Source organism: Leuresthes tenuis, unplaced genomic scaffold (genome assembly GCF_036924035.1).
Source record: "Leuresthes tenuis unplaced genomic scaffold, fLeuTen1.0.hap1 SCAF_1, whole genome shotgun sequence".
NCBI classification, from domain to species: Eukaryota; Metazoa; Chordata; class Actinopteri; order Atheriniformes; family Atherinopsidae; genus Leuresthes; species Leuresthes tenuis.
In genome coordinates, this window is record NW_027325355.1 from 40,664,068 (window position 1) to 40,689,917 (window position 25,850).

The 25,850-nt window shown below is 42.5% G+C and overlaps 3 pseudogenes; all 3 read right to left on the reverse strand.

Annotated features, from left to right (window-relative positions):
* Window positions 1-24,798: 24,798 nt before the first annotated feature.
* Window positions 24,799-24,917, reverse strand: LOC140290078 (5S ribosomal RNA; annotated as a pseudogene).
* A 272-nt stretch (window positions 24,918-25,189) lies between these two features.
* LOC140290686 (5S ribosomal RNA) lies at window positions 25,190-25,308 on the reverse strand (annotated as a pseudogene).
* A 269-nt stretch (window positions 25,309-25,577) lies between these two features.
* On the reverse strand, window positions 25,578-25,696 carry LOC140293662 (5S ribosomal RNA; annotated as a pseudogene).
* Between the last annotated feature and the right edge of the window lie 154 nt (window positions 25,697-25,850).

The following is a 25,850-nucleotide window of genomic DNA, read 5'->3' on the forward strand; positions in this document are numbered from 1 at the left end:
AACACACAAACAAACAAAAACAAGCACAAGAAGCGGCAATCGCATACAACACAGCTGTGGATATAGATGACCTGAGACGACATGTTAATACATCAACTGCTTAGCGACCATGCTACTGGACTAATGAATGTGTGTGTGTGTGTGTGAGAACATGCAACACCCATGGCACAGGACCTACATGATAACCGTGCTTAGATATGAGTGTATAAGTGTACAGGGCCACAATCCACAGCCCCCCCAAGCAATCAGAAGCAGGCAGAGAGGGCCACAAGACCCAGGCCACCAGCAGCCCCCACAGAGCACAGACCCCAGGAAGCCCACCGCAGGGGCAACCACGCATACACCCAGAAGACTGCAGAGGAAGCCCCCGGAAAGAGCCCCCATAAGCATAGGGCAGAGGCCCTCCGGGAGCCAGGAGCAATAGGCACCCCCGCTACCTGGGACCCAACACAGGGCAGCAGGGCCTGATGTCCACCAGGCTCGGGGCTTGCAGCGACCATATTCCGGGAGCTACTGTACCCCCAGAAGGTACCCACCCCGCCCCAGCCCACTCAACCCAACCCCACCCTACCCCGGAGGACCTCTACAAAAAACAAACAAACAACTGTTAGCCCGGTTTTTTCATTGGAAGCTCAAGAACAAGCTGGAGAAATCGTTTATTAAAAAAGTATTTATTAGTGGTCACAAGTGAAGTATATTGCAGCGCTGGACTCGGAGTGCCAGAGCTCCCGCAGGAAATCCGTCAGGCCGAGCCCCGATATCCGGAAACATGTCATATTTATATTCAGCTTTATCTCACAGAAGTTGTTTTCACACTTGTCAGAGTATAATTGGCCAGTTTTGGGTGACATGCTCAGGCCAGCTGCTGTCTTTGTTGTGTTCTTTGGATGTGATAAACAATGTGTGTGTGTGTGAGTGCTGTTTTAGGCGTGGATCTAATGTACCAGACCTATCTGTCTGACCCAGTTGTTTATGTCCTTCTAAGGTCTTGGACCATTTTAAGGTCATCGATTGTGCAGTATGAGCAGAGTGGAAAAGTACCAGCTAGGAACATTTATTTAGGAAAATACAGAATATGAACTTATAATGTCTAAGATCAAAGCCAATTATAACAACTCCCCCTTTTGACATGATTTAATCATGTCAACTAAATGAGGTAGGACTGTTATATTCTGTATTGTGTAACACCTGTTAGCGGCAGCCAACTTAGCAGGTCCCCAAACTGCAAGTGGCCAACTACCTTGAGGTGCAGCACAACCAGACAGGAGATTCTTGTTATGCCCCTTTTGATATAACTTCATTATGTGAGCTGTTATGTGTAAGCTGTTCTTCTTTGCGATTATCAGCAGCAAGCAAGTTTTCATTGCATATGCATGTGTAAAACAATTGTAATGCGTTAGCTAAACCTTTCTGTATCAGGAGTGTTTATCATGATGCTGGGAACAGAACCTCTTTCCCAGAATAGTTCAACTTTCATTACTCAACTGATCATAACTCTGCAATGAGCACATTTCTTAAAAGTTATAAGTATCACGCCTGTACGTGTATGCAAGGAATAAATCAATAAATGTTTCAATATGTCTTAAAATTAGTGTGTGTATGTGGCCCCGAACCCAATCTCTGTGTAGAATCTTAGTTCATTTTGGCCCAAAACTATATGTGGTTTAAGCAGTGGCAAGACCCTGCTAACCCATAAGTACCATTACAACACATAACAATAATTAACTAAGCTACAACAATTTATAAAATATTGAAACTCAAAAAGTGCTTAAGGCAATTAACATTACCATCAGGTAACTGTTCAAGTGTTCGCAGCGAATAGGAGCGAAAAACCCGATGGCTGATATCCGGGAAAATTCTCCTATGGCCCCATTCCCTCTTGGCGACCGACCACTTAATTACCTTTCAGTGCCTAAGGTCCCGCTCCGAACAGCCGATTCACACCAATGGCAATGGACATATGTACGAATTCCTATGATTAGTAATTGGTCTACTTAAAATCATTAAACTAAAGAGGAACATCACAAAACACAAAACAACACAGTACAGACATTTAAACATGATGTGAATATGAAGATATGACCCTGTTGAGAACAGATGAGTAATGATAGACGTAGTGTAAAAACTGACAATTTCTTTTGAGTGAAAATTTCATGATAACATTGTGCAGAGTGGTGCAGTGCAGCTCAGTCTCTTGTGGTCCAATCCTGTCACTGCTTGGTGTTTGGTTGTCCTTCTGGCTGAACCTCAGTTCAGCAGTCTGAGCTAACTAGGAAGGAGAGGTTACCAGCACTTCACTTCCACAAAGGGGTCTTTACCACCCATTTTCTAATCTTTTTCTTTGGGACAATTCAGGAGATAATTCAGATTATTTTGTTGACAGTGGTTGAAGGTTGTGTGGTTGTTCAACCATTATCTTGGCATGATGATCATGCCTCCCAGAATTTCAGACTGACGTCTTGTCAGTCACTTGGCTGTGAGTCCTGCAGAGGCTCTGCCGCCGATGCAGCCAATTTAAGCTGTGGATGAATGTTAGCAGGAGAGAGAACCGAGCAGCAAAACATTTCATTTTCACAATGTTCTATATTCAGGAAGTCCCTTTTAACAGGTTTAATCCCAGTATTCATTGGTCGACCAATTAAGTTTTCATATGAACCCCAAACAAAAACAAATAAATAAACCGAAAGAAAAATAAAATAAAATAAAATAAAAATAAATTAAATGAAAAACAAAACAACTGGCCAGTTGATAGACACCATGTTTTAGGACAGTACCTTTAGACTCACCAACCTGCTGTACAGCATTAATGAAAAATCCAGTACCATCAACTTTTTCTGTGGAAAAAACTTCAAACCATTTCGAGAACACAGCAAGACAAAGACAAAACACAAGACAACATAGAACAAAAGACAAAAGAAAGACAAGACTCAGAATTTTGGGAAAAACCTGAGAAGTGTTAGTAAACTATGATTAATTGTTGTGTCTCCACCTCCCCGATGAGACTTAGTCTCCTCCGTATGTTAGTTCTGCTGAACTCTTCCACTGCAGTTTCTGCTCCTGTGTTGCTGCTGCAGGACAGAAATGTTTGTGGTTAGATTTCATTTTGGGAGCAGCACAACATCAAGAAAGCAGCCATTTCTTCTCAATGAGTAACTGATTAACCTTTTTGGGATAAATATTGTCTGTCCTTTCTTAATTCAGCTCAGAGTGTTTTTGATAAAATTTCAGCATGATCTGCTTAATTGTCACTTGTTACTTAATACTAAATTCTATTTAATTCTTACCAGTGGCTGTGTTTCGTGATGCTGAGCCATCCACAGACAGTTCAGGATCAGCATTAATTTTAAATTCTAAATTTAAAATTTTTTTTTTCCATTTGAATTAGAAACACTTCATGTGGTACCAACAGTGTGACATCAGAGTTTCTTATAACATCACATGATACAATAACATATTTCCATACAAATTAGAATCAAAGACACAGGTTTATTCTATTTTTCTATTTGTCTTAATTCCTCATTTATTTATTTTTTAGATGAGCCATGTGGCCTTGTGCTGCTAACTTTTTCCTTAGCAGTGCCACAGCATCGCGCTTGTGTTGTCAGACATCAGATCTTTGGTTGGTTATTGATCACTGTTACCTTGCATGCATGCTTTGACCTAAGGGCCCAGATTCTTGATATTATTTTGTAATATTTTTCTTTGCTCGTAGCAGTTTTGGAATGTTAGCTAAATTGTTCAGGATCCTTCTTGTTTTTTCTTGACATGAATTAGACCTTTAATCGTGCAGTTCAAAGCTCTGTGCTTTACCTTACTTAGAGCAGCTCTGCCTCAGTTTATTATGTTTTACTTAATCTTTACTTCTTTCTTCCAGTATGTGTGGATGTATGTGGGTGTGTGTGTGCGTATAGATGTGTGTGTGTGTGTGTGTGTGTGTGTGTGTGTGTGTGTGTGTGTCTGTATGTGGCCTTGGGTTTCACTGCTTTGTTTTATTTTCTTCTATCTTGTGAAGCACTTTGTGCTACATTTTCTTGTATGTAAAGTGTTATAAAAATAAAGTTTGATTGATTGATTAAGTGCACCAGATTAAACAACTTGGGTCATCTCCCGTGTAATTTCTCGAACGAACCAGAACACATGATTAAAACGTTCTCACAGAACATTTTATTCATCCCATTCATATCTTTTTCTTTCGACCAACATGTCATGACTGAGCAGAGATCGGATTGTACATATTGTTTCTCAATAAATTGCAATTGAAGTGGGTTGTTGCCATTTTCCAGAGATCTTTTAGTCACCTGGTGTGGCGTGGTGGGAAGAGAGGGTGTGTCCAGATTACTGTTGTAGTTCTTTGTCACTTGAGCTTTTAATGTCTGACTTTCACACAGGAGAGGTGTGGAAATTAGTTATTGTAACCATTATTGTTTCTGCTACTGTGGTTCTACAGTCTAGCCTCCACAGTGGTGTTTTCCTTTGGTTTCATAGTCAGTGGTCCGTTCAGTCTCTGATAGAGTTTTAGTCCCCGTGGTCTAGTCTTTGTCAGTAGGTGAGGTTCCTAAGTCAGTCCGGACCTCAGTTAATGTTCTTCCGGCAGGATCTTGAGCCTGAGTACAGTGATCCTTGTGGATCCAGTTACTCAGTCTATTCTCGGTCAACCATACCTTTATACAATGTGATGTAGCTTCTGCGTCCTGTCCATATAGGAGAGGACCAGTTAAGTTTGTTCACTTTCCTGGTCCTGTTCCTTGGTGAGTATTTATGTAACCTGTTGAGATATCCTCATCACCGTGTTATTCTGTTGTTTCACATTCATTTTCACATTCACACAAGTTTCCATACTGTAGTACAACAAGGGGTGAGCCTGTTGAGCCTGTTTGCTTCTTGACATGGCAAATTTAGTAGTCCAGTTGGAGCTACTATTTTGCCTTCATGATTCCTCCAGAGTCTTGTGGAATCTTTTTTTTTTTTCTCATTCCATGCTTTCTTTTCAGATGGTGCCGCTGCTTCGTGAAGTTCTTTAATGTTTTCTCAACATAATTCTCATTGTGATTTTTCCTCCAATGTTTTCTGAGACATCTGGTTAAATGCAGTATACCTTGCTTTTGTTTTTGCTGCCTTATCTGCCGCATTGTTGCCTCTCGCTACTCTCCCATCTCCCTTTTGATGTCCTCTGCACTTGACTATAGCAACTTGTTTTGGTTCAAGTATGGCATAATAATTGATTTAAGTGTTTAACCGGGGTGCCTGCTGAGGTCACAAAGCCTTTCCTTTTCCAGTGACACATGTCTGGTATAGAGGCATGTCTTTAACTGTAAACACTGTTTTTGTTTTCATTTCACTCATTTATTCAATGTTTATTGTTAGATTAATTAATAGTTATCTGCAGGGTTAGAATTTGCTAATAGTATTAATCTAGTGTTCAGCTGTACAGCTCTCTGGTTGCTGTGGCTGTTTTTAAATGTGCCATGAAAACAAACCTTGACTTGACTTGTTATGAGTCAGACTTACTGCAGCGCAGCTGTCTTTAAATAGCTAAATTATTTTAGAGTTTTCTTCTTTAAGAAACTCATTGGTGATATCTGACTCTCGTTGTGCCTTTTATTGCCGTGTTTTTGTTAATTTCCTAATAATCTAACTCACTTTAAACCTTTATATAAAGCATTTTGCTGCTCTGTTAAGATAACAGATCCATTGATTCATAGATCTGCTGCAATTAAATAGTTAAATGGTTTAATGAGATTAAATATAAATACTGATGATAAATATTAACTCAGAATTGGTTAAAAGAAGCAGAGGAGAAGTATTTAGATCAGCTAAATTTTAAGTCATGCTACTGTGATCTCTAACACAATAAAGGCTAACCTTTAATGCTTTAAGATGGTAAGAAACTGTCTGACACCTATCTGTCTGACCTTGCTGTTAAATCCTGATATTTTCTAATATGTCATATGGTCTGACTGTCCGGTCTCAGACCTGCTTCAGGAGGAAATCATAAAGTCTCAATTTGTAGAACATCTTTTGTTCAGGCAGTTTTTCAATTAAAGGATCAAAGATTTAAATGCTATGTTTGTTTGTCTGACTTTAACTTTTTAAGAGAGCTGTTAAATCTTAATTCAACAACAAACTGGTTCTAATGTTTAGTTTTAAACAGTCTGTTCTTCCTGGATTTATTTTGGACCTTGTATTGCTTCTTATCTCTTCACTGTGATACTTGCATTTAAAAGCGGTTTTCAGATTGTCCATTCAATGTGGTATTTCTCCCATTCAAATTTATTTAAAAATAAATTATTGAATTGATGATAAATGCTCTAGTAAAAAGTTCCATTATCATTGTAAATTTCTCGACTAAATAACTATATGTAACTCTGGTACTCTTTAAGTACAGGCCAATGATCAATCAGAATCTGTCCTCACTCTCAGGGCTGAATGGGGGAAGAAGGAAGCAGGGTTGGGATGTTATAATCTTAGGGTGAGAGCATTTATGACAAAGCTAAGGATATCTAACCTTGTCTTTTCCAATTACACATTTCCACATGTACAGCCTAAGCTGTTTATGCTGAATCTGTATAAATGGTCTGTTTTTTCTTTTGCTAAATGGCATGCTTCTGTTATTGAGCGTGATGTTAGGAAGATGTGTCTTATCTTCCAATGTAGTAGGATGTGTCCCTGGAAAAGATGACGTTGTGTCTGGCACGTGCTGTGGTAGTGGTGCAGAGGACTGCGTGTGAATAGAGAATTTAACTTCTCCTAAAAAAAAAATGCTGACAGTCTGCAAGAAATGTTCTTTTTTTTTTTCGTCTTTATCTGCCCTTGCTTTCTGGAATAAACCTGCCTCCTTTAGCTTTGCTGTTGCTTGATTCCTACTGCCTGTTGCTTGTTTTGAAAACATAAAGAAATCACTCAGTTGCGGTGGGGCACTTTCACACCCTCCAAACATTCCTCTCTCTTGCATTTCTCTCGTTCAGTTTACAAATCTATCTGTCCCTTTTTTCGTCTTCTCTTGGAACTTTTTTTTTTTTTTTTTGCCATCTCGTCAACGTGTCAAATAATACCGACCCAAATGAGCCGGGTTTACATGTTTTCCACTTATCAACCAAGGTTTGTGACATATTCAGATATTTCACACGTGTTAATCAGAATGGGTGAATGGCGCAATGCCCGAGTGTTGGACCCGACCAAGAAGCTTCTACACAGAATCTTTTACTCTGTGCGCTTGATCGCTGGGGGTTCTCCCAGTCCCTTCACTCGTTTTAATTCACCAATCTCTGTAACACCCTAACTAAATTCCCCTTTAATTTGTAGTCCAATGCCCCCCTTTTACAGAACCACTTGAGATCTGTGTCAGTGTAGGAATTCTCCAGCAGTCTCTATTGCTAGATACACTTCCACTAACACAGTAAAATATCAACCAAGTAGCAAACCACCCCACATTTTCATGAAAAATAACAAACTTAGCCCTGTGTCCTTATGCAGAGATAAACCCTTAGTATATCGTCTGTTCACAACAACTGCAGAACCACCGCAGATTGCGGAAAAAAACAAAACAGACACACCTCCAATTATGGAGAGGGAGAGAGAAAAAAAACAACAAAAAAAATAGACACACCGCCGATTGCGGATTTTACGGTCCAAACACCAAATGTGAAGTAATACAGACCCACCGCCGATTGCAGATAAAGGTCCAAGCGCCACTTGCACAGAAATTACTCACTCCATCTATTGTGAAGTAATACAGACCCACCGCCGATTGCAGATAAGGTCCAAGCGCCACTTGCACAGAATTTACTCACGCCGCCTATAGTGTAGTAATACAGACCCACCGCCGATTGCAGATAAGGTCCAGGCGCCACTTGCACAGAAATTACTCACACCGCGATAGCGGACTAATAGACCCCAGCCCATTGGCTCATCTACTTCCTATTCAGTTTAGAAGACAGGATGAATTTTATGTCTTTTATTCGGCCAAATTGTACTAAACGAGGACACAAATCACTCTTCCTATGTGAGACTATGTGTTTATACTTTACATGTGACCACTCAGTAAACCTGTAGACACAAATTTTGTGCTTTTGATTTAGTGATCGGAGGACATCCTAATTCAGACAATTCAATTTAGAATTACCCAATGTGCAGAAATTTCACATATCCTGATACAAGAGGTTTTCTGTTCACCTTGTGTTTTAGGCGCCTTGAATTGTCTGAAGAAGGGTCCCCTCCACTCAGCTCCAGAAGTCCTCGATCGGACACGGTCTCAGAGTCAGCCAATCCGGGTCAAGGCACCAATTGTTAGCCCGGTTTTTTCATTGGAAGCTCAAGAACAAGCTAGAGAAATCGTTTATTAAAAAAGTATTTATTAGTGGTCACAAGTGAAGTATATTGCAGTGCTGGACTCGGAGTGCCAGAGCTCCCGCAGGAAATCCGTCAGGCCGAGCCCCGATATCCGGAAACATGTCATATTTATATTCAGCTTTATCTCACAGAAGTTGTTTTCACACTTGTCAGAGTATAATTGGCCAGTTTTGGGTGACATGCTCAGGCCAGCTGCTGTCCTTGTTGTGTTCTTTGGATGTGATAAACAATGTGTGTGTGTGTGAGTGCTGTTTTAGGCGTGGATCTAATGTACCAGACCTATCTGCCCTAATAGAGATATTTTGTCTGAACCAGTTGTTTATGTCCTTCTAAGGTCTTGGACCATTTTAAGGTCATCGATTGTGCAGTATGAGCAGAGTGGAAAAGTATCAGCTAGGAACATTTATTTAGGAAAATACAGAATATGAACTTATAATGTCTAAGATCAAAACAATTATAACACAACAACAAACAAACCACCCGGTCACACCAGACGCAGCAGCCCGGGCCTGAGACCCACCATCACCCAGCCCCCCCCCCCCCCCCCCCTCAACAGGGGAAAAGCACCCCCACCCCCACCCCCCCCACCGCACGCCCCAACACCCTAAAGAAAACAACCACCTGCGGACAACCTGGAGGTCCAAGAGCAACAAGCCTGGACCTGCACCAACCCACCCATACTGTGGCATGTCCAGGGCAACCCAGCCCCCCCGGGCGCAAGGCAGCGCCCAGCCACCAGGGCCCAGGCCCAGCACCACCACCCACGCCAGAGCGGCCCAGCCACCCGGTACAGAGCCAGCAGCCACTACCTCAAGGCCCCTAAGGGACCCCGCCCCACACCGCAAGACAGCCCCACCCGCAAGCCCCCAAAACTGCCCTCCAAGCCCAACACACAGTCCCCCCCAGCAATGACCAACCCGGTCCCCACGACCTGAGAGACCACCAGACGCCCGAAGCCACACAGCCCCCCCCCCAGCACACACCCAACCGCCCAGAGCGACGGGACAGCAACCCACCACCACCACTATGTGATAAAGCTAATCAGCGGGGACCAGAGAGAATGAAATTCAGCCAATTGATGTTTTGAGGAGGGAGACATTGTTTCCATGCTAATATAATCTAAAAGAACATTTCTAAACTGGTTAATACACAGATTGTTCTTCACTTTCCAGTTCATGAGAATAGTTTTCTTTGCGATACATAACACTGTGAGGACCATGTGTGCTGAGTTCATTTCCATGTTGATGTTGTCTAAGTCACCCAGTATGCACAGTGTGGGGCATGCAGGAATGCTACACTTTAGTCATGTTGATAGGTCCGTACAGACTTCAAACCAGACCTTCTGGATAGGCGCACAAAACCACAAAGCGTGTGCATAATCATCAGGTGTGTTATCTGTGCAATGTGAGCAGATGTTTGAGTGTGTTAGACCCATCCTGAACATCCTTTGTCCGTTATAGTGTGTTCTATGAAGAATTTTGTATTGTATGAGCTGTAAATTAGGATTTTGAGTCATTCTGAAGGTGTTCAAACATATTTGTGGCCAGAAGCTATGACTAGAACTGATGGATAAATCTGCCTCCTATTTTGAGGATGGTAGAGACATTGTGTCATCTATCTTAGACAATAATTTATGTATTTTTGATAGTAGTTTTGCGGTGCAGATGCTTAGAAATTCTGCTACCCTAATCGGGAGTTGTAAGTCTGGTTGGTTTAGGATATATTCCTTTGTTATTATAGACTTAAGTTGTTGATATTCTAGGAATTTACTGCTGCCTATCTCATGTTGTGATATGAGCTCATCAAATGAAATAAAATTTCCATTTTGGATTATATGTTCCAGATGTTTGATTCCTTTGATCTTCCACAGAGTAAAGTTTAGCATTTTTTTGTTTTGCAGGATGTCAGGATTGTTCCAGATGGGTGTAAGCTTACACGGGACAAGTGAAGACTTTGTTATTTTAAGAAATTCCCACCAGGCTGTCAGAGAGGTGCTGATGTTAATGCTTTTAAAACATTTGTGATTTTTTTACGTTTTGACTAATAAGTGGCAGGTCAGAGATTTCCAGATTATCACACAATGCTTGTTCTATATTTATCCATGGTTCATCTATTGGGCTAGGTTTAAACCATTTTGATATATACTGTAACCTATTGGCTAAGGAATAGCGCTGAAAATGAGGTAAATCTAATCAACCACTTTCCTTGGTTTTCTGTAACGTTTTTAAACTAATACGTGGTGGTTTGTTTTTCCACAGAAATTTGGAGATGTATGAAACTAGTGACTTAAACCAAGTAGCAGATGGTGTTATGGGGATCATTGAGAACAAATAGTTAACTTTTGGTAGTATCATCATTTTAATGGTTGCAACTCTCCCCATAAGTGATATAGGTAAGGACTTCCAACGAGAGAGATCGTCCTCTACTGTCTTTAATAATTTCACATAATTTAGCTTTGTTAGCTCTGAGAGCCTGGAGGAAATGTTTATGCCTAAATATCTAATATTTCCTGACTGTAAAGTGATCGCATGTATATTCTGGACCCTACAGTTAATGGGCAGAACTGTGGTCTTAGACCAATTGATAGAATAGTCAGAAAGTGCTGAGAATTTATTTATGAGTGTGATCGTGTGAGTGAGAGACGTCTGTGAGTTGTGGAAGAAAAGTAATACATCATCAGCATAAAGATTTATTTTATGCTCAATTATTTTGGGGTTGGATGCCTTTAATATTTCTATCTTGTCTGATAGCAGCTGCTAAAGGTTTGATGAAAATAGCAAAAAGTGATGGAGAAAGTGGGCAACCCTGTCTTGTACCTCTCTGCAGACTGAAGCTTGGAGAAGTTTGATCATTTGTCCTGACACTTGCATTTGGGGAGCTATATAATATCCTTATCCAGTTGATGAAGTGTGACCCAAACCCGAATTTTTTTAAAGCTGCGAATAAAAATTTCCAGTTCACTCGATCAAATGCTTTTTCTGCATCTAGAGAGACTATTGTGGTTTCCAGGTTGTCGATGGTAGAATAGTCTATGAGATTAATTAGCCTGCGAGTGTTAGTGGATGAGTGTCTACCCTTTATGAAACCTGTCTGGTCAGGATGTATTATAAGTGGAGTTATTTTTTCCATTGTTTTGGCGAGGGCTTTACAAATTATTTTGAGGTCTGCATTTATTAGAGATATTGGGCGGTAGCTGGAAGGAAGTACGGGACCTTTTCCTGGTTTCTGTAGCAGGATAATGTTCGCAGAGTTCATGTGTGGGGATAATCTGCCATTCTGCTTAACTTGTAATACCATTTTGTGAAATGCAGGTGCCAAAACAGTCCAAAATTCTTTGTAGAACTCTGCTGGAAAACCATCTGGTGGCCACCCGGGGCTTTGTTACTAGGCATATGTTGAAGGGCTTCATGGAGTATGGGTGGGTTGGTGTAGGTCCTGGTGCCAGGCTTGTTGCTCTGGGACCTCCAGGGTGTCCGCAGATGGTTGTTTTCTTTAGGGTGTTGGGGCGTGCGGTGGGCGGTGTGCTTTTCCCCTGTTGGGGGGATGGCCTGGGTGATGGTGGATCTCAGGCCCGGGCTGCTGCGTCTGGTGTGACCGGGTGGTTTGTTTGTTGTTGTTTGTTTGTTTGTTTGTAGAGGTCCTCCGGGTTGGGATGGGGTTGGGTTGAGTGGGGTGGGGCGGGGTGGGTACCTTCTGGGGGTACAGTAGCTCCCGGAATATGGTCGCTGCAAGCCCCGAGCCTGGTGGACATCAGGCCCTCCTGATGTCCTGATGTGTTGGGTCCGAGGTAGCGGGGGTGCCTATTGCAGCCAGTCCCTGGCTGCCCTCTCTGGTGGAGACTAGCTCTCCCGGTGTTTATCCCCATACCCCTCTCCCTTTTGGCTCCTGTACACAGCACACACTCACACATGAAGGGTTATCGGGGCGTGTGTGTTCTGTGGGGTGTAGTGGATGGGGCCACGTAGGCGGTCCCCTTTGCTGCACTCTGCAGTTCCCCACCCCTGTTTTAATTACACCTTAGACATCACTACTTATCAAACACACACACACACACATTAGGTCTTGCGGGGTGGTTGCACTGAGTGGCATCTGGTGGGCGGGGCTCTTTGGGTATGTAGGCTCCCCAGAGGGCCGTGCTCCCAGTTCTACAAGTTCGGGTTTGGGTCACACTTCATCAACTGGATAAGGATATTATATAGCTCCCCAAATGCAAGTGTCAGGACAAATGATCAAACTTCTCCAAGGTTCAGTCTGCAGAGAGGTACAAGACCGGGTTGCCCACTTTCTCCCTCACCATACTTTATATATTTTTGATAGTAGTTTTGGGGTGCAGATGCTTAGAAATTCTGCTACCCTAATCAGGAGTTGTAAGTCTGGTTGGTGGAGGATATATTTCTTTCTTATTATAGACTTAAGTTGTTGATATTGTAGGAATTTATTGCTGCCTATCTCATGTTGTGATATGAGCTCATCAAATGAAATAAAATTTCCATTTTGGATTATATGTTCCAGATGTTTGATTCCTTTGATCTTCCACAGAGTAAAGTTTAGCATTTTTTTGTTTTGCAGGATGTCAGGGTTGTTCCAGATGGGTGTAAGCTTACACGGGACAAGTGACGACTTTGTTATTTTAAGAAATTCCCACCAGGCTGTCAGAGAGGTGCTGATGTTAATGCTTTTAAAACATTTGTGATTTTTTACGTTTTGACTAATAAGTGGCAGGTCAGAGATTTCCAGATTATCACACAATGCTTGTTCTATATTTATCCATGGTTCATCTATTGGGCTAGGTTTAAACCATTTTGATATATACTGTAACCTATTGGCTAAGGAATAGCGCTGAAAATTAGGTAAATCTAATCAACCACTTTCCTTGGTTTTCTGTAGCGTTTTTAAACTAATACGTGGTGGTTTGTTTTTCCACAGAAATTTGGAGATGCATGAATCTAGTGACTTAAACCAAGTAGCAGATGGTTTTATGGGGATCATTGAGAACAAATAGTTAACTTTTGGTAGTATCATCATTTTAATGGTTGTAACTCTCCCCATAAGTGATATAGGTAAGGACTTCCAACGAGAGAGATCGTCCTCTACTGTCTTTAATAATTGCACAGAATTTAGCTTTGTTAGCTCTGTGAGCCTGGAAGAAATGTTTATGCCTAAATATCTAATATTTCCTGACTGTAAAGTGATCGCATGTATATTCTGTACCCTACAGTTAATGGGCAGAACTGTGGTCTTAGACCAATTGATAGAGTAGTCAGAAAGTGCTGAGAATTTATTTATGAGTGTGATCGTGTGAGTGAGAGACGTCTGTGAGTTGTGGAGGAAAAGTAATACATCATCAGCATAAACACTTATTTTATGCTCAATTATTTTGGGGTTGGATGCCTTTAATATTTCTATCTCTTCTGATAGCAGCTGCTAAAGGTTTGATGAAAATAGCAAAAAGTGATGGAGAAAGTGGGCAACCCTGTCTTGTACCTCTCTGCAGACTGAAGCTTGGAGAAGTTTGATCATTTGTCCTGACACTTGCATTTGGGGAGCTATATAATATCCTTATCCAGTTGATGAAGTGTGACCCAAACCCGAATTTTTTAATGCTGCGAATAAAAATTTCCAGTTCACTCGATCAAATGCTTTTTCTGCATCTAGAGAGACTATTGTGGTTTCCAGGTTGTCGATGGTAGAATAGTCTATGAGATTAATTAGCCTGCGAGTGTTAGTGTATGAGTGTCTACCCTTTATGAAACCTGTCTGGTCAGGATGTATTATAAGTGGAGTTATTTTTTCTAATCTTTTGGCGAGGGCTTTACAAATTATTTTGAGGTCTGCATTTATTACAGATATTGGGCGGTAGCTGGATGGAAGTATGGGGTCTTTTCCTGGTTTCTGTAGCAGGATAATGTTAGCAGAGTTCATGTGTGGGGAAAATCTGCAATTCTGCTTAACTTGTAATACCATTTTGTGAAATGCAGGTGCCAAAACAGTCCAAAATTCTTTGTAGAACTCTGCTGGAAAACCATCTGGTGCCTTTGTTACTAGGCATATGTTGAAGGGCTTCATGGAGTTTTCCTATTGAGAGAGGTGAATCCAGAGCCATTGCCTGTTCGGTTTGTAATTTTGGAAGGTGTATATTACTAAGAAACTGATCTATGTTACTGTCTGATGGATCATTTTGTGATGAATATAAAGTTTTATAGAAGTCCCTAAAATCATTGTTGATTTCATGGGTGACATTTCTTTTTCAGTCTTTAACAGAAGTGATTGTTGTTTTCTCTTTATTTCTCTTTAGAAAATGGATTTTGGTGTCTGAAATATCCCTCATCAAGGAACTGCTAACTATGAATTCCTTCACTTAAACCAAGTTAAAACGGCTTTGTCCTTCATATTTATCCACGTCTAAGCTGGTTTCAATGATAAACTTCTTTATATTACCTTATATGAGAAAGAACCACACTTGTTCTTCTGGAATCCGAAATTCGCTTTCTTTCAAGGAGATAGTCAAGATTTCAGATATTGCCATAAAATGAATTGCTTCATTCAAACCAAGTTAAAACTGCTTTGTCCTTCATATTTGTCAATGTTTAAGCTGGTTTCAAACATAAACTTCTTTTTATAACCTTGTATGAGAAAGAACAACACTTATGTTTGAGCAATACACTCCTTATGAGGAGTAATGCACGATTCAGGATTTTTCTGTAAAATGAATTCCTTCACTTAAACCAAGTTAAAACTGCTTTGTCCTTCTTATTTATCCATGTCTAAGCTGATTTCAAGTATTAACTTCTTTATATGTCCTTATATGAGAAAGAACCACACTTGTTCTCTTCTGGAATCCGAAATTCGCTTTCTTTTAAGGAGATAGTCAAGATTTCAGATATTGCCATAAAATGAATTGCTTCACTCAAACCAAGTTAAAACTGCTTTGTCCTTCATATTTGTCAATGTTTAAGCTGGTTTCAAACATAAACTTCTTTTTATAACCTTGTATGAGAAAGAACAACACTTATGTTTGAGCAATACACTCCTTATGAGGACTAATGCACGTTTCAGGATTTTGCTGTAAAATGAAATCCTTCACTTCAACCAAGTTAAAACTGCTTTGTCCTTCTTATTTATCCATGTCTAAGCTGGTTTCAAGTATAAACTTCTTTATATTACCTTATATGAGAAAGAACCACACTTGTTCTTCTGGAATCCGAAATTCGCTTTCTTTCAAGGAGATAGTCAAGATTTCAGATATTGCCATAAAATGAATTGCTTCACTCAAACCAAGTTAAAACTGCTTTGTCCTTCATATTTGTCCATGTTTAAGCTGGTTTCAAACATAAACATCTTTTTATAACCTTGTATGAGAAAGAACATCCCTTACGTTTGAGCAATACACTCCTTATGAGGACTTATGCACGATTCAGGATTTTTCTGTAAAATGAATTCCTTCACTTAAACCAAGTTAAAACTGCTTTGTCCTTCTTATTTATCCATGTCTAAGCTGATTTCAAGTATTAACTTCTTTATATGTCCTTATATGAGAAAGAACCACACTTGTTCTCTTCTGGAATCCGAAATTCGCTTTCTTTTAAGGAGATAGTCAAGATTTCAGATATTGCCATAAAATGAATTGCTTCACTCAAACCAAGTTAAAACTGCTTTGTCCTTCATATTTGTCAATGTTTAAGCTGGTTTCAAACATAAACTTCTTTTTATAACCTTGTATGAGAAAGAACAACACTTATGTTTGAGCAATACACTCCTTATGAGGACTAATGCACGTTTCAGGATTTTGCTGTAAAATGAAATCCTTCACTTCAACCAAGTTAAAACTGCTTTGTCCTTCTTATTTATCCATGTCTAAGCTGGTTTCAAGTATAAACTTCTTTATATTACCTTATATGAGAAAGAACCACACTTGTTCTTCTGGAATCCGAAATTCGCTTTCTTTCAAGGAGATAGTCAAGATTTCAGATATTGCCATAAAATGAATTGCTTCACTCAAACCAAGTTAAAACTGCTTTGTCCTTCATATTTGTCCATGTTTAAGCTGGTTTCAAACATAAACATCTTTTTATAACCTTGTATGAGAAAGAACATCCCTTACGTTTGAGCAATACACTCCTTATGAGGACTTATGCACGATTCAGGATTTTGCTGTAAAATGAATTCCTTCACTTCAACCAAGTTAAAACTGCTTTGTCCTTCTTATTTATCCATGTCTAAGCTGGTTTCAAGTATTAACTTCTTTATATTACCTTAAATGAGAAAGAACCACACTTGTTCTTCTGGAATCCGAAATTCGCTTTCTTTTAAACGAGATAGTCAATATTTCAGATATTGCCATAAAATGAATTGCTTCACTCAAACCAAGTTAAAACTGCTTTGTCCTTCATATTTGTCCATGTTTAAGCTGGTTTCAAACATAAATTTCTTTTTATAACCTTGTATGAGAAAGAACATCCCTTACGTTTGAGCAATACACTCCTTATGAGGAGTTATGCACGATTCAGGATTTTGCTGTAAAATGAATTCCTTCACTTCAACCAAGTTAAAACTGCTTTGTCCTTCTTATTTATCCATGTCTAAGCTGGTTTCAAGTATAAACTTCTTTATATTACCTTATATGAGAAAGAACCACACTTGTTCTTCTGGAATCCGAAATTCGCTTTCTTTTAAACGAGATAGTCAATATTTCAGATATTGCCATAAAATGAATTGCTTCACTCAAACCAAGTTAGAACTGCTTTGTCCTTCATATTTGTCCACGTTTAAGCTGGTTTCAAACATAAACTTCTTTGTATAACCTTGTATGAGAAACAACCACACTTATGGTTGAGCAATACGCTCTTTATGAGGATTTAGCTATAAAATGAATTCCTTCACTTTTTTCCCTTGTTCTGTTCAGCATTATGGCAACTAAATTGTGAATACCTTTTATGCCAAACTGATTTGCTTTGCCAAGGGAAGTTTTACAAATGTAAAGCTCCCCTTGATGCCCATTTATTTATTTCTTGTTATATATAACATGTAATGGAACTGATCCGAACCGGGGGAAAAAGAAAGAAGAGGAAAGAAGAGGAAACAGAACAAAAAAAGAAACAAAAACCAGACAACCAGCTGCTACACCTGTAAAAAAACAAAACAGACAATAATCCATGGTCTCTTTTGCGAATCCAGCCTTAGCGCCACCAGGAGCACCTGAAAGCAGGCAAGCAGAGAACAAACAAACACACAAACAAACAAAAACAAGCACAAGTAGTGGCAATCGCATACAACACAACTGTGGATATAGATGACCTGAGGCGACATGGTAATACATCAACTGCTACTGGACTAATGAATGTGTGTTGTATGTGTGTGTGTGTGGGGGAACATGCAACACCCATGGCACAGGACCTACATGATAACCGTGCTTAGTTATGAGTGTATAAGTGTACACGGCCACAATCCACAGCCCCCCCCAAGCAATCAGAAGCAGGCAAGAGAGGCCCACAAGACCCAGGCCACCAGCAGCCCCCACGGAGCACAGAACCCAGGATGCCCACCGCAGGGACAACCACGCATCCACCCAGTAGACAGCAGTGGAAGCCCCCAGACAGAGCCCCCATAAGCATAGGGCAGAGGCCCCCCGGGAGCCAGGAGCAACAGCCCACCGACCCCACCAGGCCACGGACCCGGGCCCCAGGAGCCCGAGCGCCCCAAAACCCCCCGGCAGAGGCCCCACCCAATACCCGGGAGGGCCAAGCACCCCAGACAGCCACGCAGTGGGTCAGCGCCTGCCCCAGCGCCCCAGGCCAAGTTACTGGGAGTCAAGACGTGCCCACAGGTGGGTGAAGTTGCGAGCAGTGGGGAGAGGCAACGCCGCCCCCCTATTGGGAGAAGCACAGGCAGGCTAGGCGACAGCAAGTCCCAGACCCAGGCCCAATCATCACCACACACACTTTCACGTCCCATACATCCACACATCCACACGTCCTCCCTCCCTTTACTCCGCTGGTGTGTAGCGCAGCGGGCACACAGCGTGCTGTGTACAGGAGCCAAAAGGGAGAGGGGTATGGGGATATACACCGGGGGACTGGCTGCAATATGCACCCCCACTACCTGGGACCCAACACAGGGCAGGAGGGCCTGATGTCCACCAGGCTCGGGGCCTGCAGCGACTGTACCCCCAGGAGGTACCCACCCAACCCTACCCCACTCAACCCAACCCCACCCCACTCCGGAGGACCTCTACAAACAAACAAACAAACAACAACAAACAAACCACCCGGTCACACCAGACGCAGCAGCCCGGACCTTAGATCTACCATCACCTAGGCCACCCCCCCAACAGGGGAAAAGCACAACGCCCACCGCACGCCCCAACACCCTAAAGAAATGACACAATGTCTCTACCATCCTCAAAATGGGAGGCAGATTTGTCCATCAGTTCTAGTCATAGCTTCTGGCCACAAATATGTTTGAACACCTTCAGAATGACTCAAAATCCTAATTTACAGCTCATACAATACAAAATTCTTCATAGAACACACTATACAGGACAAAGGATGTTCAGGATGGGTCTAACACACTCAAAAATCTGCTCACATTGCACAGATAATACACCTGATGATTATGCACACGCTTTGTGGTTTTGTGCGCCTGTCCAGAAGTTCTGGTTTGAAGTCTGTACGGACCTATCAACATGGCTAAAGTGTAGCATTCCTGCATGCCCCACACTGTGCATACTGGGTGACTTAGACAACATCAACATGGAAAGGAACTCAGCACACATGGTCCTCACAGTGTTATGTATCGCAAAGAAAACTATTCTCGTGAACTGGAAAGCGAAGAACAATCTGTGTATTAACCAGTTTAGAAATGTTCTTTTGGATTATATTAGCATGGAAACAATGTCTGCCTCCGTAAAACATCAATTGGCTGAATTTCATTCTCTCTGGTCCCCGCTGATTAACTGTGTGGCTTCGGGCGTCTGGTGGTCTCTCAGGTCGTGGGGACTGGGTTGGTCATTGCTGGGGGGGACTGTGTGTCGGGCTTGGAGGGCAGTTTTGGGGGCTTGGGGTGGGACTGTCTTGCGGTGTGGGGCGGGGTCCCTTAGGGGCCTTGGGTTGGTGGCTGCTGGCTCTGTACCGGGTGGCCGGGCCGCTCTGGCGTGGGTGGTGGTGCTGGGCCTGCGCCCTGCTGGCTGGGCGCTGCCTTGCGCCCGGGGGGGCTGGGTTGCCCTGGACATGCCACAGTATGGGTGGGTTGGTGCAGATCATGGTGCCAGGCTTGTTGCTCTGGGACCTCCAGGGTGTCCGCAGGTGGTTGTTTTCTTTAGGGTGTTGGGGCGTATGGTGGGGGGGGGGGGGGGGGGGGGGGGGGGTTGGGGGGGTGGCCTGGGTGATGGTGGATCTCAGGCCCGGCTGCTGCGTCTGGTGTGACCGGGTGGGTTGTTTGTTGTTGTTTGTTTGTTTGTTTGTAGAGGTCCTCCGGAGTGGGGTAGGGTTGGGTTGAGTGGGGTGGGGTTGGGTGGGTACCTTCTGGGGGTACAGTCGCTGCAGGCCCCGAGCCTGGTGGACATCAGGCCCTCCTGCCCTGTGTTGGGTCCCAGGTAGTGGGGGTGCATATTGCAGCCAGTCCCCCGGTGTATATCCCCATACCCCTCTCCCTTTTGGCTCCTGTACACAGCACGCTGTGTGCCCGCTGCGCTACACACCAGCGGAGTAAAGGGAGGGAGGACGTGTGGATGTGTGGATGTATGGGACGTGAAAGTGTGTGTGGTGATGATTGGGCCTGGGTCTGGGACTTGCTGTCGCCTAGCCTGCCTGTGCTTCTCCCAATAGGGGGGCGGCGTTGCCTCTCCCCACTGCTCGCAACTTCACCCACCTGTGGGCACGTCTTGACTCCCAGTAACTTGGCCTGGGGCGCTGGGGCAGGCGCTGACCCACTGCGTGGCTGTCTGGGGTGCTTGGCCCTCCCGAGTGAAGCAATTCATTTTATGGCAATATCTGAAATCTTGACTAACTCCTTAAAAGAAAGCGAATTTCGGATTCCAGAAGAACAAGTGTGGTTCTTTCTCATATAAGGTAATATAAAGAAGTTTATACTCGAAACCAGCTTAGATATGGATAAATAAGAAGGACAAAGCAGTTTTAACTTGGTTGAAGTGAAGGATTTCATTTTACAGCAAAATCCTGAAACGTGCATTACTCCTCATAAGGAGTGTATTGCTCAAACATAAGTGTTGTTCTTTCTCATACAAGCTTATAAAAAGAAATTTATGTTTGAAACCAGCTTAAACATTGAGAAATATGAAGGACAAAGCAGTTTTAACTTGGTTTGAGTGAAGCAATTCATTTTATGGCAATATCTGAAATCTTGACAATCTCCTTAAAAGAAAGCGAATTTCGGATTCCAGAAGAGAACAAGTGTGGTTCTTTCTCATGTAAGGTAATATAAAGAAGTTTATCATTGAAACCAGCGTAGACGTGGATAAATATGAAGGACAAAGCAGTTTTAACTTGGTTTAAGTGAAGGAATTCATAGTTAGCAGTTCCTTGATGAGGGATATTTTATGCCAAACTGATTTGCTTTGTCAAGGGAAGTTTTACAAATGTAAAGCTCCCCTTGATGCCCATTTATTTATTTCTTGTTATATATAACATTTTCTAAAGAGAAATAAAGAGAAAACAACAATCACTTCTGTTAAAGACTGAAAAAGAAATGTCACCCATGAAATCAACAATACTTTTAGGGACTTCTATAAAACCTTATATTCATCACAAAATGATCCATCAGACAGTAACATAGATCAGTTTCTTAGTAATATCATCCTTCCAAAATTACAAACCGAACAGGCAATGGCTCTGGATTCACCTCTCTCAATAGGAGAACTCCATGAAGCCCTTCAACATATGCCTAGTAACAAAGCCCCGGGTGGCCACCAGATGGTTTTCCAGCAGAGTTCTACAAAGAATTTTGGACTGTTTTGGCACCTGCATTTCACAAAATGGTATTACAAGTTAAGCAGAATGGCAGGTTATCCCCACACATGAACTCTGCTAACATTATCCTGCTTCAGAAACCAGGAAAAGACCCCATACTTCCATCCACCTACCGCCCAATATCTCTAATAAATGTAGACCTCAAAATAATTTGTAAAGCCCTCGCCAAAAGAATAGAAAAAATAACTCCACTTATAATACATCCTGACCAGACAGGTTTCATAAAGGGTAGACAATCATCCACTAACACTCGCAGGCTAATTAATCTCATAGACTATTCTACCATCGACAACCTGGAAACCACAATAGTCTCTCTAGATGCAGAAAAAGCATTTGATCGAGTTAACTGGAAATTTTTATTCGCAGCATTAAAAAAATTCGGGTTTAGGTCACACTTCATCAACTGGATAAGGATATTATATAGCTCCCCAAATGCAAGTGTCAGGACAAATGATTAAACTTCTCCAAGCTTCAGTCTGCAGAGAGGTACAAGACAGGGTTGCCCACTCTCTCCATCACTTTTTGCTATTTTCATCAAACCTTTAGCAGCTGCTATCAGACAAGATAGAAATATTAAAGGCATCCAACCCCAACATAATTGAGCATAAAATAAGTGTTTATGCTGATGATGTATTACTTTTCCTCCACAACTCACAGACGTCTCTCACTCACACGATCACACTCATAAATAAATTCTCAGCACTTTCTGACTACTCTATCAATTGGTCTAAGACCACAGTTCTGCCCATTAACTGTAGGGTCCAGAATATACCTGCGATCACTTTACAGTCAGGAAATATTAGATATTAGGCATAAACATTTCCTCCAGGCTCTCAGAGCTAACAAAGCTAAATTATGTGCAATTATTAAAGAGTTGGAAGTCCTTACCTATATCACTTATGGGGAGAGTTGCAACCATTAAAATGATGATACTACAAAAGTTAACTATTTGTTCTCAATGATCCCCATAAAACCATCTGCTACTTGGTTTAAGTCACTAGATTCATGCATCTCCAAATTTCTGTGGAAAAACAAACCACCACGTATTAGTTTAAAAACGCTACAGAAAACCAAGGAAAGTGGTTGATTAGATTTACCTCATTTTCAGCGCTATTCCTTAGCCAATAGGTTACAGTATATATCAAAATGGTTTAAACCTAGCCCAATAGATGAACCATGGATAAATATAGAACAAGCATTGTGTGATAATCTGGAAATCTCTGACCTGCCACTTATTGGTCAAAACGTAAAAAATCACAAATGTTTTAAAAGCATTTACATCAGCACCTCTCTGACAGCCTGGTGGGAATTTCTTAAAATAACAAAGTCGTCACTTGTCCCGTGTAAGCTTACACCCATCTGGAACCATCCTGACATCCTGCAAAACAAAAAAATGCTAAACTTTACTCTGTGCAAGATCAAAGGAATCAAACATCTGGAACATATAATCCAAAATGGAAATTTTATTTCATTTGATGAGCTCATATCACAACATGAGATAGGCAGCAATAAATTCCTAGAATATCAACAACTTAAGTCTATAATGACAAAGGAATATATCCTCCACCAACCAGACGTACAACTCCCGATTAGGGTAGCAGAATTTCTAAGCATCTGCACCCCAAAACTACTATCAAAAATATATAAATTATTGTCTAAGATAGATGACACAATGTCTCTACCATCCTCAAAATGGGAGGCAGATTTATCCATCAGTTCTAGTCATAGCTTCTGGCCACAAATATGTTTGAACACCTTCAGAATGACTCGAAATCCTAATTTACAGCTCATACAATACAAAATTCTTCATAGAACACACTATACAGGACAAAGGATGTTCAGGATGGGTCTAACACACTCAAACATCTGCTCACATTGCACAGATAACACACCTGATGATTATGCACACGCTTTGTGGTTTTGTGCGCCTGTCCAGAAGTTCTGGTTAGAAGTCTGTACGGACCTATCAACATGGCTAAAGTGTAGCATTCCTGCATGCCCCACACTGTGCATACTGGGTGACTTAGACAACATCAACATGGAAATGAACTCAGCACACATGGTCATCACAGTGTTATGTATCGCAAAGCGAAGAACAATCTGTGAATTAACCTGTTTAGAAATGTTCTTTTAGATTACATTAGCATGGAAACAATGTCTGCCTCCTTAAAACATCAATTGGCTGAATTCCATTCTCTCTGGTCCCCGCTGATTAGCTTTATCAAATAGTGGTTGTGGTGGGTTGCCGTCCCGTCGCTCTGGGCGGTTGGGTGTGTGTTCGTGGGGGGCTGTGTGGCTTCGGGCGTCTGGTGGTCTCTCGGGTCGTGGGGACTGGGTTGGTCATTGCTGGGGGGGACTGTGTGTCGGGCTTGGATGGCAGTTTTGGGGGCTTGCAGGTGGGGCTGTCTTGCGGTGTGGGGCGGGGTCCCTTAGGGGCCTTGGGGTGGTGGCTGCTGGCTCTGTACCGGGTGGCTGGGCCGCTCTGGCGTGGGCGTTGCCTCTCCCCACTCCTCGCGACTTCACCCACCTGTGGGCACGTCTTGACTGCCAGGGCTCTTGGCCAGGGGCACTGAGGCAGGCGCTGACCCACTGCGTGGCTGTCTGGGGCGCTTGGCCCTCCTGGGTATTGGGTGGGGCCTCTGCCGGGGGGTTTTGGGGCGCTCGGGCTCCTGGGGCCCGGGTCCGGGGCCTGGTGGGGTTGGTGGGCTGTTGCCCCTGGCTCCCGGGGGGCCTCTGCCCTATGCTTATGGGGGCTCTGTCCGGGGGCTTCCACTGCTGTGTACTGGGTGGATGCGTGGTTGTCCCTGCGGTGGGCATCCTGGGTTCTGTGCTCCGTGGGGGCTGTTGGTGGCCTGGGTCTTGTGGGCCTCTCTGCCTGCTTCTGATTGCTTGGTGGGGGCTGTGGATTGTGGTCGTGTACACTTATACACTCATAACTAAGCACGGTTATCATGTAGGTCCTGTGCCATGGGTTTTGCATGTTCCCACACACACGCACACACAACAAACATTCTTTAGTGCAGTAGCAGTTGATGTATTACCATGTCGCCTCAGGTCATCTATATCCACAGTTGTGTTGTATGCGATTGCTACTACTTGTGCTTGTTTTTGTTTGTTTGTTTGTTTGTTTGTTCTCTGCTTGTCTACTTTCAGGTGCTCCTGGTGGCGCTAAGGCTGGATTCGCAACAGAGACCATGGATTATTGTCTGTTTTGTTTTTTTACAGGTGTAGCAGCTGGTTGTCTGGTTTTTGTTTCTTTTTTTGTTCTGTTTCCTCTTCTTTCCTCTTCTTTCCTTTTCCCCCAGTCCGGTTCAGTTTCATTACATGTTATATATTGTAAAAAGAAATAAATAAATGGGCATCGAGGGGAGCTTTACTTTTGTAAAACTTCCCTTGGCAAAGCAAATCAGTTTGAAATAAAAGGTATTGCAACAAAAGACATGCAGGTGGTTGAGAGAAGAGAAAAAGCTTACAGCACCTGGTATTCCCAATCTGTCTACATTCCAAGTACTAACCAGGCCCAACCCTGCTTGGCTTCCGAGATCAGACGAGGTCTGGCATATTCAGCGTGGTGTGGCCGTAAGCGACAGCATCTTTGATAAATGTGCATTATATAGGTAATGGAATCATACACTTCCTCTATGTAACCAGATAATTTCCGAGGAAGGCTGACTTGTTATGGGCACATCTTCTTCCCTAATGCGATCATTCTGTGCAGCTGAAACTGAGACTCTCAGATCACTTCGTGTCTGCCAACAAAGCAGCAGCAGCTGCTGAAGATGACCAACTTCCTCATGTGTCATAGGGTGATCAGACGTTGCAACAAAAGACATGCAGGTGGTAGAGAGAAGAGAAAAAGCTTACAGCACCTGGTATTCCCAAGCGGTCTCCCATCAAAGTACTAACCAGGCCCAACTCTCCTTGGCTACCGAGATCAGACGAGGTCGTTCATATTAAGGGTGGTTTGGCCATAAGCAACAATCTCTGTGACAAATGTGCATTATATAGGTACTGGAATCATACGGTTCCTCTATGTAACCAGATAATTGCCAAGAAAGGCTGACTTGTAGTGGGAAAATCTTCTTCCCTCATGTGATCATTCTCTGCAGCTGAAACTGAGACTCTCAGATCCCTTCGTGTCTGCCAACAAAGCAGCAGTAGCTGAAGATGACCACCTTCCTCATGTGTCACAGGGTGATCAGACGTCGCAACAAAAGACATGCAGGTGGTAGAGAGAAGACAAAAAGCTTACAGCACCTGGTATTCCCAAGAGGTCTTCCATACAAGTACTAACCAGGTCCAACCCTCCTTGGCTTCCGAGATCAGACGTGGACGGTCATGTTCAGGGTGGTGTGGCCGTAAGCAACAATGTCTCTGACAAATGTGCATTATATAGGTACTGGAATCATACGGTTCCTCTATGCAACCAGATAATTTCCGAGAAAGGCTGATGTGTAGTGGGCACATCTTCCTCCCTGACGTGATTATTCTCTGCAGCTGAAACTGAGACTCTCAGAT